This window comes from Peromyscus leucopus, chromosome 11 (assembly GCF_004664715.2).
Source record: "Peromyscus leucopus breed LL Stock chromosome 11, UCI_PerLeu_2.1, whole genome shotgun sequence".
Classification (NCBI taxonomy): Eukaryota; Metazoa; Chordata; class Mammalia; order Rodentia; family Cricetidae; genus Peromyscus; species Peromyscus leucopus.
Genome location: NC_051072.1, coordinates 52,560,407 through 52,581,740, shown reverse-complemented (window position 1 = coordinate 52,581,740; position 21,334 = coordinate 52,560,407). Strand labels below are relative to the sequence as shown.

The 21,334-nt window shown below is 42.7% G+C and overlaps 1 protein-coding gene across 1 annotated transcript in view; it reads right to left on the bottom strand.

The window, feature by feature from the left end:
• Positions 1 to 21,082, bottom strand: part of Sv2c (synaptic vesicle glycoprotein 2C) — a 179,509-nt gene extending 158,427 nt beyond the window's left edge. Inside the window, exon 1 of the mRNA XM_028871674.2 lies at positions 20,756 to 21,082. The gene's annotated coding sequence lies outside the window, so the exon portion shown is untranslated. The remainder of the gene's footprint in view (positions 1 to 20,755) is intronic.
• Between the last annotated feature and the right edge of the window lie 252 nt (positions 21,083 to 21,334).

Sequence of the window (21,334 nt, the reverse complement as noted above, 5' to 3'; positions counted from 1 at the left end):
GCTACAGACTCTGATGCCAAGTATGTCCAGTGATTGTCCCTGGTAAGCAAAGAAGGGGAGCTAATAAGAGGAAGATAGCTTGGCAGACATCGGGTACCCATCAATACTAGCCTAAGCAAAAGGGGAGCTCACAAATTCAAAGGTGGCAGTGTTTGTTCACATTTTTGTTGTAACAAGTGGGAGAGGGATATACATCTAGTGGGTCGGAGTTAGGGACGTTCTTACCCATCCAACAACGCACAGAACAGTTCTTGCAAAGAATTACCTGGTCCCAAATGTCAGCAGAATTGAGGCTGAGAAATGTTGCCTTATGTAAGTGTTCAATGGCAGCCTTCAAATCGCCAAGGAATTGTGGATGACTTGTACTGACTCACTCTGAATTATAGCATGGACAAATGCCTGATTTGAGCACCTCACCACAATCCTCATGTTTCTTGTGACCATGGACCACACTATACCCATCTCACTTTCCTAACGATGGACTAGCCTTGCATAAAGGAGATGGCTGGCTTGTTGACTGAAGATGTTGACTGGCTTCCCTATCTTCCTCCTTCTTTGAGACAGGAGTACCTCAGGCAGGGCTAGATTTGCTATGTTGACCAGGCTGATACCAACCTCCTATTCCTCCTGCTCCAGCTTCCCAAGTGCTAAGATTACAGACATGCACCACTGTACCCAGCATAAAATTTGTTGAAATGTCTCTTACATTTTTAAAAGAGTATTTCAATTATCTACTCAAGCCTATTTCATCCTATTTTGTTAAGAAGAGAAAAAAAGATGGCCATGGTTTTTTATGTATTTACTCTTCAAATACTTCAAGACAGTTGTTAAGTCACGTGACTGTCTTCCCATCTCCACTTAAATTCCAGACCTCTCATTACCCCACCGGAACAAATGCCCTCCCAAGGCAACAACTAGTGAACTGACTGTAGTTTTAATACTAGTGTTCATTATATACTGGGAAGCTACATTTATTTCACTTAGTAGAGCTGTGGTGTATGAGCTAATAAGTGAATAAATAGCTATTCTTGACCTCCAGTGGACTCAAGGAAGCTTTACATGAACCAGGATTAAAAATTAAATGCCAAGAGCTATCTAAAGCTCCTCTTTTCATGGCTATCCCAATATTTGATAAAAGAGATGGTAAACATTTGCTAATTTTACAGTTAAGTGACATTATAAATGTTCATCAGGCATTTCCCAAATGAAATATCCTGGACAATTTTCTGGCAAGGCTGTGCATTAGAGACTTTGGGCACATTTAAAAATTCAAATAAGCGCTGGAATCTACATTGATCACTAACTCCCAATTTCATTTCTGAGGCATAAGAAATCGGTCTGCCTAAGGAGTACACATATGTTGTGGGGGGGCACTATGAGAAGTTTTGTTTGAGATAAAGAAGGCAAACACAAACAGCTAGAAACTGATACAAATCCCTCTCACATCACTGGAGGGGAAGCTGAGCTGCCTGAATGATGAGCCCCATGGCCTCTGGGTCAAACATCAGCATAATGGTTGGCCTGAGACGCTGACACTTCAAGAGGCAGACATCTCGATTCCCAATGCTGTCAGTCAAAGAGACAGGGAAAAAATGTTATAAAGAGACTTTTGTGTTGTCATATGTCAGCCAGATTTGAAAATCAGTGGTTAGTTCTCCTGTGAATGCAGGAAGTCACCCTTCCAAGCAGACAAGCAGTGTGACCCTGGAAAAGGCAGTTAGCTATGTTATGGCTTTCTGAGTGAGGATGCTATAACTCATCAACAAATGGCAAGAAAAAATAAAGACCACACACACACACACACACACACACACAGAGAGAGAGAGAGAGAGAGAGAGAGAGAGAGAGAGAGAGAGAGGCACTTTTACAGTAAGCTACACAGTGGAAACTCTCAGTAACTCAGGCATGCCAACAAACTTTAATTTTAGACATAGATAATTTTATGCTTAGATTGGTAAACTTCGTGATATCTAATTTCAAAATCACGTAGTAACTAATTTTTTTCTAATGCATCAGATGAGGTATGATATGAACTGTGATTTTCCATCTTATTTGGGAGTTTCATTAAACAGATTTTATGTTGCACCAAATGTCGGACACAATGATCAACCAATCAATGAAGTAATAACAAGATAATAATGTATAATGTATATGGTAATAGCAGGAAGGTACAGAATGTCTCCCCAACCAAAAATTCGGATCAAATAAATTACTTACCCATTGCAAAACATTCCTTTAATCTTAGCTTAGATAGCCAAGTCTCACATTTAATTATATGAATCATAAGCTTTCCTCCCTGGGCCTGCTGGGAAGCTGATATTAACCTTTATATGGCTTTGTTTGTTTGATTTAGTTTTTTCAGTTATGTTCTCTGAAGACAAGCTAAGCTTCCATACCCCAAAGGCTGCACCATCATTATGTCTTCAGATTCACCATAATGAATGTTTAGGAACACAATTAGCTGTAATGAATTTATCAATGAAATAGGAGGGCTCTGCCCCAGCAGTAACACTGTCTGCGTTCATAGATAAAGACTGGACAGTTCTTATCAGTCCTCCACATGTAGATAAAAAGGCCCATGGGAAGGCACCAGCTGCTCAGTCCCACACTATTCTCTCAAAGCCTTCTGATTTCTTCCTTCTGAATTATCACTAAATCAGTTTCAGTTGATAGAACAATCATATCCTCAAAGTCCTGGATCATGGTAGTTAACTAAGCTTTCATCCTAGACCAACTGTCCTCAACCTGCGAGTTACGGCCACTTTAAGGGTCTACTGACCCTTTCACAGGGGTCATATCAGGTATTTATATTGCAATTCATAACAGTAGCAAAACTACAGTTATGAAGTAGCAGCAAAAGTAATTTTATGGTTAAGGATCACCACAACATGAGGAACTAACTATATTAAGAGGCCACAGTATTGGGAAGGTTGAGAACCACTGCACAAGAGTCTCTTCTGGAATCAATTCAGAATCCTCCCTCCCCACACCCCACCATTCCCAGAAAACCCAGGCAGAGAATCCCATGGGAAACACTGATTGACAATAATCTCCAAGAACAGAATTTAAAAGACCATGTTAGGAAGAAGCCACCAGACTCCACCAAGTGTCTCGGCAGCTATTTTTTTTTTACTTTTATTATACATCTCTTTATTCATTTATTAGTCTATCTTATTTTTTATGCATTTCAAAGTAAAGTGCATGCAAGGGGTTGGCAGCCCCTCGGAGTTGGTATATAACACACCCAGACACAAAATTCTCAGCACAAAGGAGATTTATTACCTGGAAGGGGCAATAATTTGTATATTGATACAAATTCAAAACTGTGATTGTTATATTGTACACATGTTCCTACTCCTATTGGAAATATTTTGTATATTGATACAAATGTAAAATTATGTTTGTCAAACTGTCTGTATGTTCTACCTCTGTTTAGGATATTTTATATATTGTCATAATTTTGAGGTCATTGTCCCTTTACTGTACATCTGTTTATAGACTTGACATGTGAAGCTTAGTCTGTAGGTTATTTAGTAGATAAGACTTATAGATTAATAGTCACCCATGCTTGGATTTATCTGCAGTTATGTTAGCTAGGTTTTCCAGATTTACAGATACATATGTCAGATGGATAGATAATCTTCAACTTCATAAACCTAGAGAATATGGCATTAAAGTGTTTTGATGACTTAGAATTATGTTGACGTGAGACATGATTGCTCCTGGCAGTACCGATCTACTCCCAAGAGAATGTTGGACTTCTAAGGCACTCCATATGGAAGTTTGTTTTCTTCTTGGCACAAAATGGCCTGCTGGGCAAAGAGCTGCCCTTGCCTTGACTGCTGACAGTATGCATGCTGTCCTTTCCGGACAAGCAGGACACAAAGAAAAGTGACTACTGAACCTTGCCAAGACAGGGTAAGATGGTCTTTCAAAATTCCTGGTTCTGATAATGGTCTGTCAGTTTTTTAGGCCCGTAGCCAAGAAATGGATGCCCCAACAGTGCTGAGAAACTTTAGGTGACTGTCCAGGTTGCCAGCTGTCTCTGTCTATTCTCACAATTTTTCAGAAATTGCTTGCTCTCACTTCCTGTTTTCTCAGGTAATATTATTTTCCTTCTCTGGTCTTTGACGGGGTTGAAGACTAGATAGTTGCAGTTATAATCCTCTCGTATCTTAGCTAAGAACCTTTTAGATACTAAAGTTAGAATCTTTAGGATAGGACAGCTATTGGAGTAATCTCTGTAACATGCCATTTACCTATGGTAAGGACATTTCTGAACATTTAGTGTGTGTTTCTTGCTTGATGTCGTTCTTGTTGGTTGTATTTCTATTTTGTTTATGTTACTATCTTTCCTGTCTCCTGGACAACAATACTTGATAATCATTCCTATTGTATATAGTCTTGTATTAGGTTAGAACTTCCTTATTTAGACAAAAGGGGGAGATGTAGCAGGTAATTGTTCTTGTAATTATAATCTTGAAGTACCTACCCCTGGGGTGAGACCTCGGGGCTACCCTTGAAACCTGAGACTCCCGTATGCCAGGCTCTTCTCTCATGAGCCTGGATGGTGCTGACTGACTCAGGCGGCAGAATAGCATGGGACTGTACCTCAGCCTTCCAGAACCCTGCAACAATTCTCCTATTCTGTTTCATGATTTTTTTTCCCTAGTAAATTCCTTTTACCCATTAAGCAGACTCCATGGATTTCTGGATTTAAGGGGCGGGGTCAGGGGTTTAGGAGCTACCTCGATGGCTCTGGATTGTACAAAGGCAGACAGTGAGCAGCAAGCAAGCAGGTGTTTTTTTTTTTTTTTTTTTTTTTGGAGTGGGTTTTTAAGGAGAAAAAGGGGGAGTCTGTGCTAGGGTGAGTTGGTAAGTCCTGATTGGATATGTTAGTCAAATAATGAACTTTGATTGTTGGACCTTGGTGTTTTGTCTCAGGAACGAGTTGGTGGTCAGCTAAGGGAATGGACCTTGGGGCTAGCTTTAGGCAATTAAGCTAATGTTTTTTAGCAAGGCAGAGAGAAGGAAGGGTAAAGGGCAAAACCTGTTGGCAATGTTTGGTACTACTAGAGAGCCCTTGAGTATAGTCATCAATGCCTCTCCCCAGAGGAAAGTTTGCAAGTTTCTACCTCCCCATCCACCCCCAATTTACAGATGACAAATTTGAGGTTTGGAGGAAAATGTGCTTGAGTTCTTGTGGCTAGGAGTTATTGGTAGATCTAGGATAAGCATGGAGGTATCCATAGTCTGGGACTCTAATTTGATTATATTTAAAATATGCATAAAAGTAAAAGTTGAGTGTCATGGTGCATGTCTGTAATCCCAGTACTTGGGAGGGAGAGGCAGGAGGATCATGAATTCAAGGCTGGCTTTGGATATGTAAGAAGTGTGAGGCCAGAATAGATTATTATCTTAAACATTTCATTTTTCTTTTCTCTCCTTCAAACTTAGCCATTCTTCCTTAAGTGTTTAGAAATAATCAGAGATGTGCTGGAAAACTCAAGGCCCTTACCTTCAATTTCAGGCGGGGGGCGGGGGGGGGGGGACGGATGACGACGACGCTCAGGCTAGAGTGGTGGCAAAGGCTTGCCCATTCTCTGCGAACACTTTCCCCAGGCAGGCCCAGCTCCCACACCACAGTGTCACAAGCACTGTGGACAGAGGCTAAGGAGACACTCTTCATGGGGGAATCTGCTCCATTTAGACTCAGTGCTGACGAGGAAAAGCTCCCTGAGGAAAAAGCCATTCCTTCCCCATTCCCAACTATATGCATCATCTTACTACATGGCACCAAAACACAAAGAGTTAAAAACTGTCCAAAATTCTATAGGAATAGAATACGTTTTATGCTGCCTTACTGAATAATATTCATAGATAAAATAATCTACCTACACACATAAGTTTAAATAGTGAAATACTATTTTAATAATAATAACTTTTTGGATGAAGGGGGAATGGAGACCAGAGCTTTGCACATGGTTGAGAATGTGCTTTACCACTGAACTACATCTTCAAATCTCCTTTCCTTTCTCCTTTCTCTTTCTCCTTCACCCTCCTCACTTCCCTTAAGACACTGGGACAGGGTATTGTCATCCATGTATTAGCCCAGATGATCCTGCCTCAGCCTCCAAAATACTGGGGTTGCAGGGATGTGCCACCAAGCCTTTGTTTTCAAACTTTGGCTCCAAACTTTGTTTTCAAATATGTAAATACTGCACTGTAAAAGTCCCTTGAGACAAATCGAGTTCTGAGACGTCTGTATGTAACTGTAGAAGATCACGAATTCAACAAATGCCAACTAAACGAAGATGGATTTCTTCTTAGCAATTTAACATCCCAGGGTAACACATATAAAGGCTGCCTCCACTGGCGATGTGGACTTTCAAAACTAATGTAGTCTTCTCTTTGTTTAAAAGTCATTTCACTTCTAGAAAACACTATATATCAAGAAGACATTCATATATGAAATCTATCTCGGTTCTAAGCTCAAACCACTAGACACTAATTTTTTGAATGAATAGATGTGTGACAGGAAACTGAAAAGCTTCACAATACTTTATGCAGAATTGTCATGTGCATTATAGGTCTTATAGGACTAATGGCTAAGTGGCATGTGCCAGTTCTGATCCTATGCTCAAGAAGTAAGTATTGGCCAGAGAAACAGAACTAGAAGGAGATATGCAGATACAGATGTGAATATGAAGGTGATTTAGTGTTATTAACTGGTTCACACAACTATGGAGGCTGAGAAATCAAGACCACCCATGATATAGAATGTTCTAATTCTAATCCAAGTCTAATCCAAAGGCAGAAGATCAGTGCCTTCACCATAGTGAACATACTATGTCACACATAAAAATGTTTCTTATCCAGCTTTTTACCCAATTTGTTAAATAAGGTCTCTCCCCATTAAGGAGTACACTCTGCTTTTTTAAGTCTATGGATTCAAATGGTGACTGAATATAGAAATATCTTAAAGACACACCCCCAAATAATGTTTAACCAAATATCTTAGCATCCCAAGAACTTGTTAAGTTTTCACACAAAGTTAACATCACAAGGCATTATGTGATTCTGCCTACTTTCACATAGTTATGCCCTATGAGCACATGGGAGGGACCAAGTCATTACCTGGGTGTCTGTTATTATGAGGAGGATGAAAGGCCCCAGTCTTCACCTTGGGGAAAATCCAGACAAGCTTATTCTAGAACAGAACAGCTAGCCCCTGTCAATCCACAGATTAGTACGGGTGAAAGCAAATCACTGATGCTTTCCATGACTGACTTGCAGAATGGTTGTGTAGGAGGCAGGATGGCAGTCAGTGTCTGTCCTATCCAAAGGGATTGCTTTCTTTTTCCAGAGTAAGAAAGGCAGACACAGTTCAAAGAAGAATATTAAAAGTCAAGCTAAAATTCATCATGCTGGAAAGGGAGAGATTGGTAATTACGAAAAGGAAACACTAGGTAGAATCCAGGAAAAAGAAGTTGCCCAGTTCTCTGTAAATACACAATGCTTAATTCCAGGTCTATGAAGTTCTGGGTGTTAGAAAAGCCCTTCAGCAAACTATACCAATGTTTGTGTCATGAAACTACTTCCCTAACCAAGATCATCCTGAGAACTCAAATAGGCTAAGTTTCCCATATTCTGAAAATTTAATGTAAGAGAAACAAATACGTAACAAAGACTGAACAAAGCCCATGAGTTTGAAAAAATAAGAGAGTTGCCCTCAAACGGCAAATAACAATGTGTTTATCTTTTGACTATAAAGACATACAGTGTTTAATAATAGGGGAAGATAAACTAACCTATGAGTAATTTGTTTTCATCAGTATTTTTGTTTGCAATGCAATTAATTTTTATAAACACAGCAGGTTTAAAAATTAATTCGACATATCTGTCATCATCCTGCCTGGTCACATGTGTTCTGATTATTTGTCAGGATTTTATTCAGTTGACAATGAGAAGCAAGGATCAGTTTTGAAAGACTTGGGTGTGACGACAGGCATCTGGCTCATCATCTAAGGAAACAAGAATAGTTGCTAGATAAGTTTTGTATTTTTTAAGGTCTCAGGATAATATCACCTGACTTAACAAAGTTTCCAGAATCTCTATAAAAATCTACCTGAATATAAGTACAATAAAGGAAATACAATTAAATATAAGAACCAGGAAGTCTTAAAACAAACAAATAAAGAACTGTAATGGCAAATGACTGCTCAGGAAGTCCAGCAAACATCTGGATAACATTGATAGATTTCTTTTTTAAAATGCCACACACCAAAGCTAAATGAGAAGAAACTAAAAACCAAAACATTTGTATCTCTAAGGATATTGGTATGCCAATAAAAGAGGCTGAAAGTCATAAATTATACACACATTCATTAAAAATTTTCTGTGTAGGTTGGTTTGTTTGTAGGGCCCCTAGCAGTGGGACCAGGATCTGTCCCTGGCGCACGAGCTGGATTTTTGGAACCTATTCCCTAGTTGGTGCCTCACTCAACCTTGATGCGGGGAGGAGGAGCTTAGTCCTGCCTCAACTTGATGTACCATGCATTGTTGACTCCCATGGGAAGCCTCATCCTTTCTGAGGAGTGGATGGGGGTATAGAAAGGAGGTGGTGGGAGGGAACAGGAGGAGAGGAGGGAGGGGAAGCTGGTGGGTATGTAAAATAAATTTTAAAAATTAATAATAAAAAAATTTTTCCACAACTTAGAAAACAAAGGAGGCTTTTCAATTCTGATAACACTAAAGCCACATACATCCCAGTGGTTCATATCATATTCAATATGAATAGTGAATGTACTCCCCTAAGATCAAAAGTAACAAAAGAATATTTTCTCTTCTCATTTCTAGTCAACATTATACAGAAGACCCTAGACTATAAAATAAGATGAGAAAAGGAAATGAAAATCATGCAGATTGAAAGAGAAGAAGCCAATTAACTTTAACTGCAAGTAATTATTACTGTATCAAACACTGAGGAATCTATGAGGGAGAACCTATCAGAAGTAATAAATGAATTTATAAATGCTGCAGAACACAAGGCCAATAGGAGATTTCATTATGTTTCTTCATACCAATAACAAAAAGTAGAAAATAGAGTTTAAATATCACTAGTCTTTTTCATAAATGAGAAGAAATCAATAGTCTCAGGTATCAATTCTTTTTCACTTCATATGGTCAATGTGACCTAGTCACTACAACACCAATTATTCTGTAGACGTCAACAAACTGGTTCTAAAGCAGTATAGGAAGCCAAACGTCACCATCCAGCATTAAAGAACAAACTCATGTCTATTGTTGTTCTTGTTCAGCTCAGGTCTGGGCAGCAGCCACGTTGGTGAGACCTCACAGATGTAGCTGCTGATATTATTAGGAGACCCAATCTCACAGCAAACTCCCCGAGCCCCAAGCTCTTACAGTCTTTCTGCTCCATCTTCAGCAATGATCCCTGAGCCCAGAGGCCGTGCATTTGAATGGGAACACAGGTGAGTATATGGGAGGGTTGGAGGGTGTAAAGTGAAGGGAGAATTAATATAATTACACTATAATCTCAAAAAATAAAAGAAAGAATTTGTAAGAAGAGCAAAGTCAGAGAGCACCTTCTACTTGACTTCAAGACTTACTATAAAAACCTACGATAATCAAGACAGTAGAGTCTCAGAAAAAGATCTGAATACTTAGATTGAGAGAATGAACAGGAGAGTCCCCAAGATAGTCTTTTTAGTCAGTTATACTAGACAATTAGACAACATCTTGCAAAACAAAAAAGAAAAGAAAGAAACCTAGATACAGACTTTTTTTTTTTAAACAAAAATTGACCAAAATGGATCACAGACATAAACATAAAACACAAAGCTACAAAAGTTCCCAAAGAAGCACAGGATGAAATCTAACTGGCCTTGAGTTTATCAATATTTTTTTAGACACAACAGTAGAAGCATGATCCACAAAAGCAAAGTGACAAGTTGGACTTCATTAAAATTGAAAATGCTTGGAGCTGGAGAGATGGCTCAGTGGTTAAGAGCACTTGTTGTTGTTGTAGAGGACCCAAGTTTGGTTCCCAGTACTCACATGGTAGGTCGCAATCATCTGTTACTCCAGTTCCAGGGGACCTGACACCCTGTTCTGACCTCAAGAGGGACCAGGTACATGCATGGTACACGCATATGCAGGCAAAACACTCATATACATACAATTAAATGACTAAGTCTAAAAAAAGAAAAGAAATGATTGAAAATGCTCTTGTTTGTGACTTCGTTGTGTGAGGTGAACAGAGGCTGAGTGGAGAAGGGAGGCTGGGCATGGGATCTGACAAGGCTGCCTGCCCACGGGATCCTCAAGGAAACCCAGTACTCCCCAGCTGAAACAGTCCTCCAGCATCAAAGCAGAACCATATAAAACACCTGCTAACCTCATGTGGCTGTTAGCATCCCCAGGATAGGCTTTCCTCTTTGAAGGAGGAACTTTTATACTTCACAGATTTCTTCCAGAAGATAACCCAGTAGCAATCACCTAAAGTACATTTCATTACCAGGATTTATCACCCTAACGCAGTGGGGCTTGCAAGAGGATGCTGGGAAATGTCTGAAGATCTGAGGTCACACAGCACTGCGGATCTGCTTTGTTGGTGGGGCCTTTAAGGGCTTCTAACCCAGATGATGTATTAGCAACTGATGTAACACAGTAGCTGAGACCAGCAAATCCCAAGCCCTGGACACAGCGGGAGCCTGAGCTATGCTGGGTACCATGAACAACAGCTACTCTGATGAGCATGTGATCTGTCCTGGTCTTTCGAGACTTCTTCCTTTTTTATTTATTTATTTTTGTATTGAATGGGTAGTCTTTAAAACACTGCAGAAGAAAATCCCAGGCATTGGCAGATCTTTGGTGATTAAGCACACATTAGAAATGTATGCCTTCTTCTGGCGCATTGACAAAGAGCAAGGAGAGGCTAGAAGGATTTGAATTGGAGAGAAAGCTTTAAAGGCTCTTTAAAAATATTGAAAAATCTCTTTGCTTTTATTCATTTCCCCTAGCATGGCTTAAGTAAAAAGCTCTGTGAATGAAGACAGTTGCCAATTTCATTTTATTTTTCGAGAGGAAATAGTTTTATCTTAATTTTAAGGGCCCCTTTCCCGTTTTTTTTCTGGTATTCTAACTGCATTTATTAGAGCAGTTGGCTGATTCTTTAGAATAGGCTCCAACTTAGAGGCTTAGAAGAGCTTAGACAGACACGCTCCGCTATTTGAAAATGGAGCATTAAACAAACATCACAGCCCTCACAAACAGCGTTTGTGCCTTTACCATCAAGTGTAGGTTCGTCTGCTTCAAAACAGCTTGTGACCATTTCACACAACTTATCTGGGAATTTTTATAAAGCCCAAGGTTTTAGCAAGAGCTTGTTTGTTATTCTAAAGAAAATGCTTTGTGCATTTCAACAGGCAGCTGAGAGAACAAAAAGTAACTATAACAACTGATAAAGGACTGGTATCCAAAAATATCCCTGAAAGCTCAACAGTGAGGGAAAAAATTCAATTGATAAATTGTCAGAAGCTCTGAACAGACACCAAACCAGAAGATCTACAGACAACAAATAAGGGTATGAAAATCTGCTCAGGCTCCTATACCATCAGGAAACAGGTAAATTAACAGAGCAGTGAGACACCACTGTGAGAGTGGAGGAAGCCTGAGTGACGGTGGGTGTAGTGTGTGAAGAACCCCAATTCCTCAGACCCACGAGAGCGCCAAAAACCAAACAAAACAGAAGAAAAAAACAAAAAAAAAACTCCCCCAGGTGACTCAGAGGCACAGAAAAGCCTTCTTCTGGCCAGAGTATGAGTGTTGACAGTGTGTGTGTAGAAACTGTCAACTAAAACTGCACCCGAGACTGCCCCCTACAGAGACCTCCTACCGAGACTGGCCAAACCTGCTCCTTGTTCACCTTGCATACCATAAATAAACCCACAACAAGCCAGCTTCCATTCTGGCATACAGGATAAGCAGGCTGAGGCTCTGGGCGGCAGCTGGTGCTGTCTACAACTCTACAGTTCGATAAGTTGTAGTTTTCCATAATGGTCTCGATCTGTTGCAGAGACGCTTCCTTGATGAGGGGTGAGGACTACACTTTTATGTGGGTCTAAGGATAAATATTTAGAATGTAGTTACTGGGGATCACGATGGTTTAGTAACGTGGCAGCCTCAGGTTCTCTTCTAAGACCCATGACCTCACTAGTTCTGAGTGGTTGGCTAGGTTTCCAGCACTAGGCATGATTTCCCTCTTGTGGGGCATGTCTTAAGCCTATTTGGAGAGCTGTTGGTTACTGCCAAGGTATGAGTGCCACTACTGCACCCTTAGGGTCATTGTTGTGGTTCGTAGGCATCATAGCTGGGTTGGACTATCAGTGGCTTCCCTCCTTTGGAAGCTTGAATGGAACCTTCTGGCACCATGAGTCTTCAGGGAGGGGTCATTTGGGTCCAGCTCAGGTCCCCTAAGTCCTGTGTCTGACCTGCATGGTGTCTTCAGTAGTAGAAACTTAACCTCCTACCTCTCAGGTGGAAAATAGAGGCAATAGCCTATAACGCTTTGGGAGTCTCTTGGACAACCCTGATTTTCAGGTCAGCTCAAAACGGGGTAAAAATAAATCCCCCCAGCACACGCTGTTTTCCAGCTTACTCCCCAAAGATGCCAGTTTAGACTTTATTCTTCCATACTTGTAAATGTATCTTAGTCTCTCTTAAATAAAAGCATACCATATCTTCTGGTCAAAAGTTGGTAATTTTTTAATGTTAACATGTATCCAAAGTGCTTCCTGTTAAGTACTGTTCCTCATGCATTTCAATGGCTGTACAGCACTTCATGATTTAGGTGACCCAATTGACCTGATCAGCCTGTGATGGACATTTATGCTATTTATAATTTTTCACTACCACAAATAATTGACTGATAATGATTCATCTTGGTTCTCTGATAACTCTGAGCATGTCTAGAAGGGGGAGATGAAGAGGTCTCCCAGAAAGCAGCTCTTCCAGTTGAAAGGAAACTCATGTCACACTCTCTACGATCCTAAGATAATAGGGCTGCATCAGAGGAGACAATTGACGGCAAGTCCAGGACACTGTGTCCCTTCAAGTGTCCTCTCACCAGCCCCCAAGCTCTCACTCCTTCTCCAGTCTCCCCAAGGACAGTAAGAGCTCACGGTAACATCAGCAGGTTCTATTAATACCACACAGAGGCCAAGACATTCTAGGCAGGGAAGGCAGGCTGGGAGGTAATACATCATCGTGACTACAGGGAACCGAGCAGGGAACAAGTACAGGGAGCCAAGGCTGAGGATTCCAAGAAGTGTGAGGAGTCTTTGCAGAGGCGGATACCCTGCAAGTGAAGTTGGAACAGAAGCCGAGAAATGACTCTGGATACCACTGTAGGTCTCCACTTTTCCTCCCCCTGCTGTGGCCAACAGGGAACCCAAGTTGCACATTAAGACTGACTATTTGAAAGTTAGTCATCTTTATGCTTGAATTATCTCAGTATTCAGTGCAGCCAGTAATGTGTTTAATGTGCACTAACTAGAGCATGTAGTCATGTGCTGAAAACTCAGGAGAAGAATGCCAGAGTCACCAGAACCTCTCTTAAGGGCACACATTCAGAGGTAAAGAAAAAAATAAACGAGCATAATGACATGCTTAGAATGATTAAAAAGAATAACTTGGGGACTGGGAGTCAGCTCAGTGACAGAGTGCTTGCCTAGCATGCATGACGCCGTAAGTTCAATTCTCAGTATGGAGGGAGAAAAAAAGAATGCATTTAAGGAGGCTAGACAGAGCTTGAAGTCACAAAATAGGTCACCCTATCTATGAACTGTTCCCTGCTGCAGAGACTCTCATTCCACATGAGCCCGCTGACCAATTTAAATCAAAGTACAAGATACCTTGGATGCTTTTCTTAGGAAGAGGTCAACCCTCCAAGACCACTTGTTTGTAGGTGTTCAAACCTGAGTATCGGAGAAGACGGAATCTTAGAAACATGCTACTGCGTCCCTGTAAAGGTGTCCCCGGCACCCGAACCCCCCCTTCCTCTCCAGTCACAGGAACAATGACAGGAAGGGAGATCCACTGGCTCCACAAGCTCCCAGTGCTCATCCAGCTCTGGCACACTGGCTGCTTAAGAGCCAGGTGGAGGCAGGCACAGTGCAGAGGAGGAACCCTGGAATTAGGTGTCTGCTGAGGTGCTTCAGCCTGGGGAAAATCACAAGGTCTCTGAGCAATAAGAGGCCTGGCTCATAATAAAAACTAAATATGCATATTCATTCTGGTCTGTGGCCATGCTCTGTACAGATATAGGCACAGAATAATTAGGAAGGCACAGAACCAAAGAAAGCATGGAGCCCCGTGCTCACAGAATTTCAAGAGGCAACAGGACAGGACCCCTTCTAATGTGAGGTGCTGTGTATGCCTATGTGGATAGTTCACGACACAGGCCCAGGGTGTGACTGTTCCAGGAATGGACTCTCTGAGAATAGAGTGGTTGTAACTACACAGCTAAAGCCTTTAGACTCTCAGGAAATATTGGTTGTTTCTGAAAGTGCAATTTTAATGAAGAGAGAAGGAGATTCATTCATTAAAAAGGAAGGCTCTTCCTTTTACAAATATTACATAAGAAAAGGGAGCTTTTTTAAAAAAAAAAGTCAGAATGCAAAGTAGAAAAGATATCTTTAAAATTACAGAGCCTGCCTATGAATAGCACGCTAGTAGCATTTCATATATCATCACACACAACTCTAAAAGCTAAAAATCATTTTTCACAGCAGGAAACAAGAAAGATCAGCAAAGTTAAGAAACTGGTCATGATTACACTATTTTTCTCTCCTGTTTCATATTTTAATCATTTGACAGTGTTTCTTGAACTCAGGTTACAAAACAAAGCAATGGCCTCTCCCTAATCTTGTCTTCAACCTCCTAAAGTTTAGTGAAGAGAAACTAGTATTCAAATAATTAAATTTAATGCTTTCCTTTCTCTCTCCGCTCTCTCTCTCTCTTTGTGTGTGCATTTTGTGTGGAGTGTGTGCATGCCAAGCATGTGTGTGTGTGTGTGTGTGTGTGTGTGTGTGTGTTTGTGAGAGAGAGAGACAGAGACAGAGAGACAGAGACCGAGAGATATGGAGATGGAGAGAAAGAGAGAGATGGAGAGACCGAGAGATACAGAGACAGAGACAGAGAGATACAGAGACAGAGAGACAGAGAGGGTGTTAGTGGTCAACGTTACGTATCTTCCTCAATCACTTTGCACCTTACTTTTTGACACAGTCTCTTACCGAACCTGAAACTCACGACTTCAGTGAACTCTAGGGATCCCCCTGCCTCAGCTTCCTGGTGCTGGGTTTACCAATGCAAACCACCACACCACGCCTTTTACAAGGATCCAGACTCAGGTTCCCATGAGGGCACATCAAGCACTGTTGCTAACTAAACCCCCAACTCCACCCTTTCATTTCATTTTTTTTTAATAGTGAAATTAATGAACTTTAAACATAAGAACGCCTCGATTTAGCAAATAAAAATACAGGATGCCAAGATAAATTCAAATTTCATGTAAACAACAAACACTATTTTAGTATAAATACCGCTGCTGTGGCCAGGTGGTGTTGTCCCCCAATTCATATCTGGAACTTGATTTCCAGAATGATAGTGTTAACAATTTGGGTCTTTAGGGAAGCGGCAAACACATGAGGGTGTTGCCATAGTGAGTGGGATTTAGTGTCTTATAGAAAGAGGTGGGAGGAGCTGTCTTGTCCCGTCTTTCACGTGAGCACTTCTGTGACAAATATGACTCTGTATGCTCGGGGTGTGGTGGCTCCTTGATCCTGGGCCTTAAACCCACATAAAAGTCTGGGTGCAGTGGCATGGACATATAATTCCAGAACTGGGTAGGTGGAGACAGCAAGATCCATGGAGACAGGGAGCTCCAGGGTTAGTGGGTGAGCCTGTCCCCAAAGTAAGGTGTAGGCAGGCATAATCGAAAAGACACCTAACACTGACCTTTGGCCTCTATGTGAATGTGCATACATATATGTACACCTGTAAGTATGCACAAAAAATAAAACAAGAAAATAAAAAATACTGGTTATAGAGGGAAAAAATTGCTACCCTTGTTCATTGTAGAGCAGCAGTTCTCAACCTGGGGTTTGTGACTCCTTTGGGGGGGGTGTCAAATGACCCATTTGAAGGAGTTGCCTAAGAGCATCAGAAAACACAGATATTTGCGTTACGATTCATAACAGTAGAAAAATTACAGTTATAAAGTAGCAAGAGAAAAAATTTCAAGGTTGAGAACCACTGTTTCAGAGGGAAATGTAAATGTTATAATCACCGTGGAAGATAGTATAACCAGTTCCTCAAAAAATAAAAATGTAATGAACACATGATACAGCAGTTATATTTCTGGATATATGCTCCAAAGAATGGGAAGCAAGGGTCTCAAAAGGACATTTATATACCAAGTTGGGAAATCAGAAGTCATAATAGTTAAAATATAGAAGTACCCCAAATGTCCATAGCTGAATAGATCAACAGAATGTGATCTATGCACACAATGGGAGGAAATTCTAAGACGTATTAAAACATGGAGGAAACTTCTGGAAATTATGCCAAGAGAAATAAGGCAATCACAAAAAGGCAAATAACACACAATTCCATTTATTTGAAATACTTAGAGAAGTCATAATCATAGAGACACAAGGTGGCATGGTGGATGTTAGCAGCTAGGGGAGAGAATGGAGAGTTATCATTCAAGGCGTGCAGGGCTTGAGTTTTGGGAGATGAAAGAGAATTTCTGAATGCTGGTGCTTATGGTGGCACAAGAATACCAATACACTTAATGTCACTAAACTTTAACTCTAAGATGGTAATAATACTACATTATGATGTATATGTACACATATATATGTATGTATGTATCACCACAGCCTTTAAAACTGGGGAAAACCCCACATGATATCATGTAAGTAGTACTTCATAAGAAATCTGTAAAACTAAAAGCTAAAAAAGTGAAATATTTATCTCATCTTAATTGTCAAAATAACAGAATAAATAAAGGAAATATAACAAAATGATGCAAAAAATTTAAGCTTTAAAATTTGCTTCATTAGAAATTAGGCTACACATACTCTAAAGGGCACAACACAGAATTGAATGGACCATTTTCTCTAGAAAAACAGAGCTCCTCCGGAAAATTCTATGAGCTAATAAAAATGTTATATAGTCTACTTATAAACAAGATTAAATTTAAAATAGAACTCATCATATTTTTTTTTTTATTTCCTGGCATGAAAGATTTTAGGACTAGAAAAGACCAAACTACCCAGTTCACCCAATCTATTAATTTACTTCCTATTGTTCTACTTGCTCAAGAGGGCAAGCAGCCATGATATGCAATGATTAATAACTGGCCCTCACGGTGGAGGAAGTGTTTGTGATTTAAAAAAAGGCAACAAATGGCATCTTCTTATACCATTAAGATATTCTATCAAGAGTTAAAATTGTAGCCTCATCCTGCTGTTATCCTTAGCTGTCTCAAGAAAGCCCCTCAATCTGCTGCAAAATTTTACATTGGATTCTCAATTGTAAAGAGATTTTTAAAGAGCAAAGGCAATACAAAAACAATGTAGTGATGTATGAAAACTGTATGAGGCTGGGGAGTGACAGCAGTAAGGACCTGTCTCTCGTATGCTAGCAAACAGACTTGAACTAAAGGATGAGTTTAAACAGACATGTGCTCTGTGAATCGGTGTCAGACAGAAACCCCAGCAGTCAGGAACCAGCACAACACATGCATTGTGGCTTCTCCCCTAACACAACTGCATAGACTCTAAAGAGCATTTTCACCTTCCCCATCCCGAGAAATCTACCCTTAGGCGGGGTAAGATGAACAGCAAGAGTGCGCTGGCCAAGGTGACACTGACAAATCAGATACTTTTATTCATAAACCATGTCATCAACAAATTTATTTCAGACTAAGAGCTCACATTCCTAATCACAAGACAATGGGTTTTCCAATGACCACGTGACAGGCGGCACATTATGACATCTTTCCGGTAATCTCCCTGAGGCCGGGACCTGCATCTTGCTCTAGGAGGCATCGTTCACATTTAAGGAACTTGACAGAATAAACACAATTTTTACCTAAAAGCTCTTAGGTTAATCTATTAGTCAGGCCAGAGAAGGGACCTTCCCTGCCATGGACCCATGACAAGTGAATTTATTTCCCACCACCTCACTCAAAGCAGCCAGATGTCCTCCGACCCTTCCTTCTGCTCCTGCCTTCTCCAGGCAGCGGCTAATGACATTTGCTTTTAGTTGAGTGTCGGGAAAAAGACCGTTGTCTACGTGTGTTGACACCAAACACCAAATTTCATTAACGAACAATGCTGGGAAAGTCTCCATGATTTTTGTTTTTAAAGGAAACTGTTTTCTTTTTTCCGGAGGGGGTTTATTTTCTATTTTCTGTTCATATATAGTTTGTACTTCCAAGGCTGTCTGAACACAACTCTGTGAGGAACCGAGGTCTGCCATGAGCTGGTTTTCACCGTTCTTTGCTGTGGAGGAAGGATGATGCCATCCAGGTACCAGGCGGTCAAGTACCTTCTCTGGAGACAAGGGAAGCCAGATCTTTGTCTAGGTTTCTTGCTAACTACTTTTCTCCCTCTCTCCTTTCTTCCTTGCTAGTCTGACATTCCCTTTATTTCTTCTGTCGCACACACTACAGATTTGGGCTCATTCAGTCAAGACTTTGCTAGTGGCTTCCCGGAATGTGGTCTTAAAAAGAGAGATGGATTAGATTTTTAATTTTCTATTAGAGAGCACAAAATCAGCAGTGCTTTTAACACGCATTTTCATGGCTTAAAAAAAAAAGCGCCACATTGTTTTCTAAGCCATTCTCAAATCCCACTTAGACACCAGGCCTCTGCATAAAGCCCCAAGGGATGGATTGGCATTGGAGAACCTGATGAACTAACTCAACCACAAAAGCTTTCGCTTGAAAACTTGTGGTGAGCACTAGGCCTTTTGAAGCTTGCTAAGACAAAATGAGTAGGCTCTGAGAGTACTGTCGTCTTTCACCAAAGCTAAGAACAAGAACTAAGCTGAAAAGACGTTTTAATTTTTTTTTCCGTAGTCAGTCAGCTAAGCAGGAAGGAAGGGATTCCGGCGGGAGAAAGGAATATAAGGGCATCCCTGGGAGACTTAAAAGATGCCTCATCTCTGGGTACCCAGGGGAGCCTTGGTCTCTGCGACGCCTTCCTCAGAGCTGCCACTGCGTCGCACTGCGGAGCCCCGTCGCCTGCCAGCAGCCTCTGTCCTGCCTGGCTTTCCCTGCCGCCCCTGCCGCAGTCTATCCGCCCACCCCAGTCCCTCCAGTCTGTTGCTGCTGTCTGCACAGGGCGCGCCGCGGGACATCCATCACCCGGGAGCCTTTGACGCACACGCGCGCGCTCCCAGACAGGCTGGGTCTCCTAGCCCTCCCTCCCGCCATGCCCGCCCCATCGCGGGGCAGCATTTACATCACGCCCACACGTAGAGGGTGACGCGACCGCCCCCCAACCCCCGCTCTCGTGGTCCAGGCGGTACCTCCAGAGCTGGTGACTCAGCTCCTCCCTCTCCGCCCCCGCGCGTGGCGCCTGAGGTTCCCGCACGCCCACAGAGATGTTCCTGCATCTGCGGTGGGGTGCTGGCTGCCCCAGCCAAGTTCATCCCGGTATTCTATAATCTTCCCGGGCTGATCAGAGGAGTCCCAGCCTTGGGGGAGAAAGTATTCCCAATTCTAGAGCCGGTTCGGAGGGGGAAAAGAGAAGATGGTGGGCTGTCGTCCCATTTCCTCTTGGCCTTAAATTATAGACCTCGGTAGTAGTAGTTGTTGCTGTCGTCATCATCATCATCATCATCATCATCATCATCATTTTTGCTGGGGACGGCCCCTCTCCCAAGAACCCCACACTCTCAGATGCGCTTCGCTGCTCCAGGCGCATAGGGAAAGCTCGATACGGTTTTGCTGAATGGAGGTGCAGTGTAAGAAAAGTGTGGATTCTTACAAAGAGCTACATAGCCCGCACGCTCCCCCTGCTCTCAGCCTTTTGATGCGGGCGCACAGATGCTAGCTACTCGCAGGTTTGGGGAGGATTTTGCGGAAGAGTTTGAAAATTCACGGGGTTTCTATTAGCCTCCCGTAGAGTCGGCAGCTGCTCCTGCTTTCCCACCACCCGCACATCTGCAGAGGGATCCCCGCAGAAAAGTTGAACCAGAGGTTGCAGGGATGGCATAGTGATGGTGGGTGCTCCTGGCTGCCTGTTTTGAATAGTCTCCCCTGGCCATCCTGAAGCCCCCACCCCCTGCCCCCAAGCAAAGAAGCCTGGAGACGCCTGCAGGAGCAGCCCTGAACGCCTGAGGCTGCCCACCCACCTGCCCCGGAATCCCGAACATAAGCGCCGCACCTTTGACTTGCCCCAGCCCAGTAAACCCGGGGTCATTCCACTGCCTCCGTGAGATTTCCCCCTTACCATTCCAACACAGGGGCTCAGTAGGCAGCCCTCCATACCTGCAGCCGCTTTCCCCGGGCCAGAGCGGGCAAAGTTGCTCTAGTCGCTCTTCTGCGAGGCTGCAAAAAGTTCCCTGGCTGCAACGCTCGCTCTCCCGGTCCAGAAGGGGATTCTAGCGGAGAGAGATCTCTCGCCAGTGTTGCGGGGGACTCCTTACTCACCGTTCCAGCCGTCGGGGACCCCCTGCCCTGAGCGGTGTCTGCACTGCAGCCGTCGCCGCGCCGGCACCCCTCCTCTTGCTGCCCGGGGCCGCCTCGGTCTGCCACTCTCTCCTGCAGCGCGCGCAGTGGTGACTCCTTTGAGTGAGTCGGCGGCGAGAGGAGGGGCGGGAAAGTGGCTCCGGGCTGCCACGCTGCGGTCCTCCTCCGCCGCCTCCTCCCCTTGGTGCTGCAGTGGCGGGCGGCGGCGTGGCGAGAGTACAAGCGATGCGCGGGGAGGGAGTTACTGCGCGCGGGGGAGGAGGGCGCTGTGCAAGGCTGGGCGAGCTCCCGGGGTGATGCAAAAGCGCCGCTGAGGTGCGGGTACCGGAAAGGGGGTGCCGTGGTAGGGTTGGCTCCAAGGGGCAAGTACTTTTGGAGAAGTCAGGGCTCAGTTTGTTGCCGAGGAAAAAGAGAAAGGCGCCAGTGCTGAATTAGTCACCGGGTGTGACTGTGCCTTGCGCACTTGGCCGCCCTTTGGGCCGGGTCCCGCAAGGCACAAGGAAATTGTTGATTGCTGGAGGCCAATGCCCAGGGATGGAG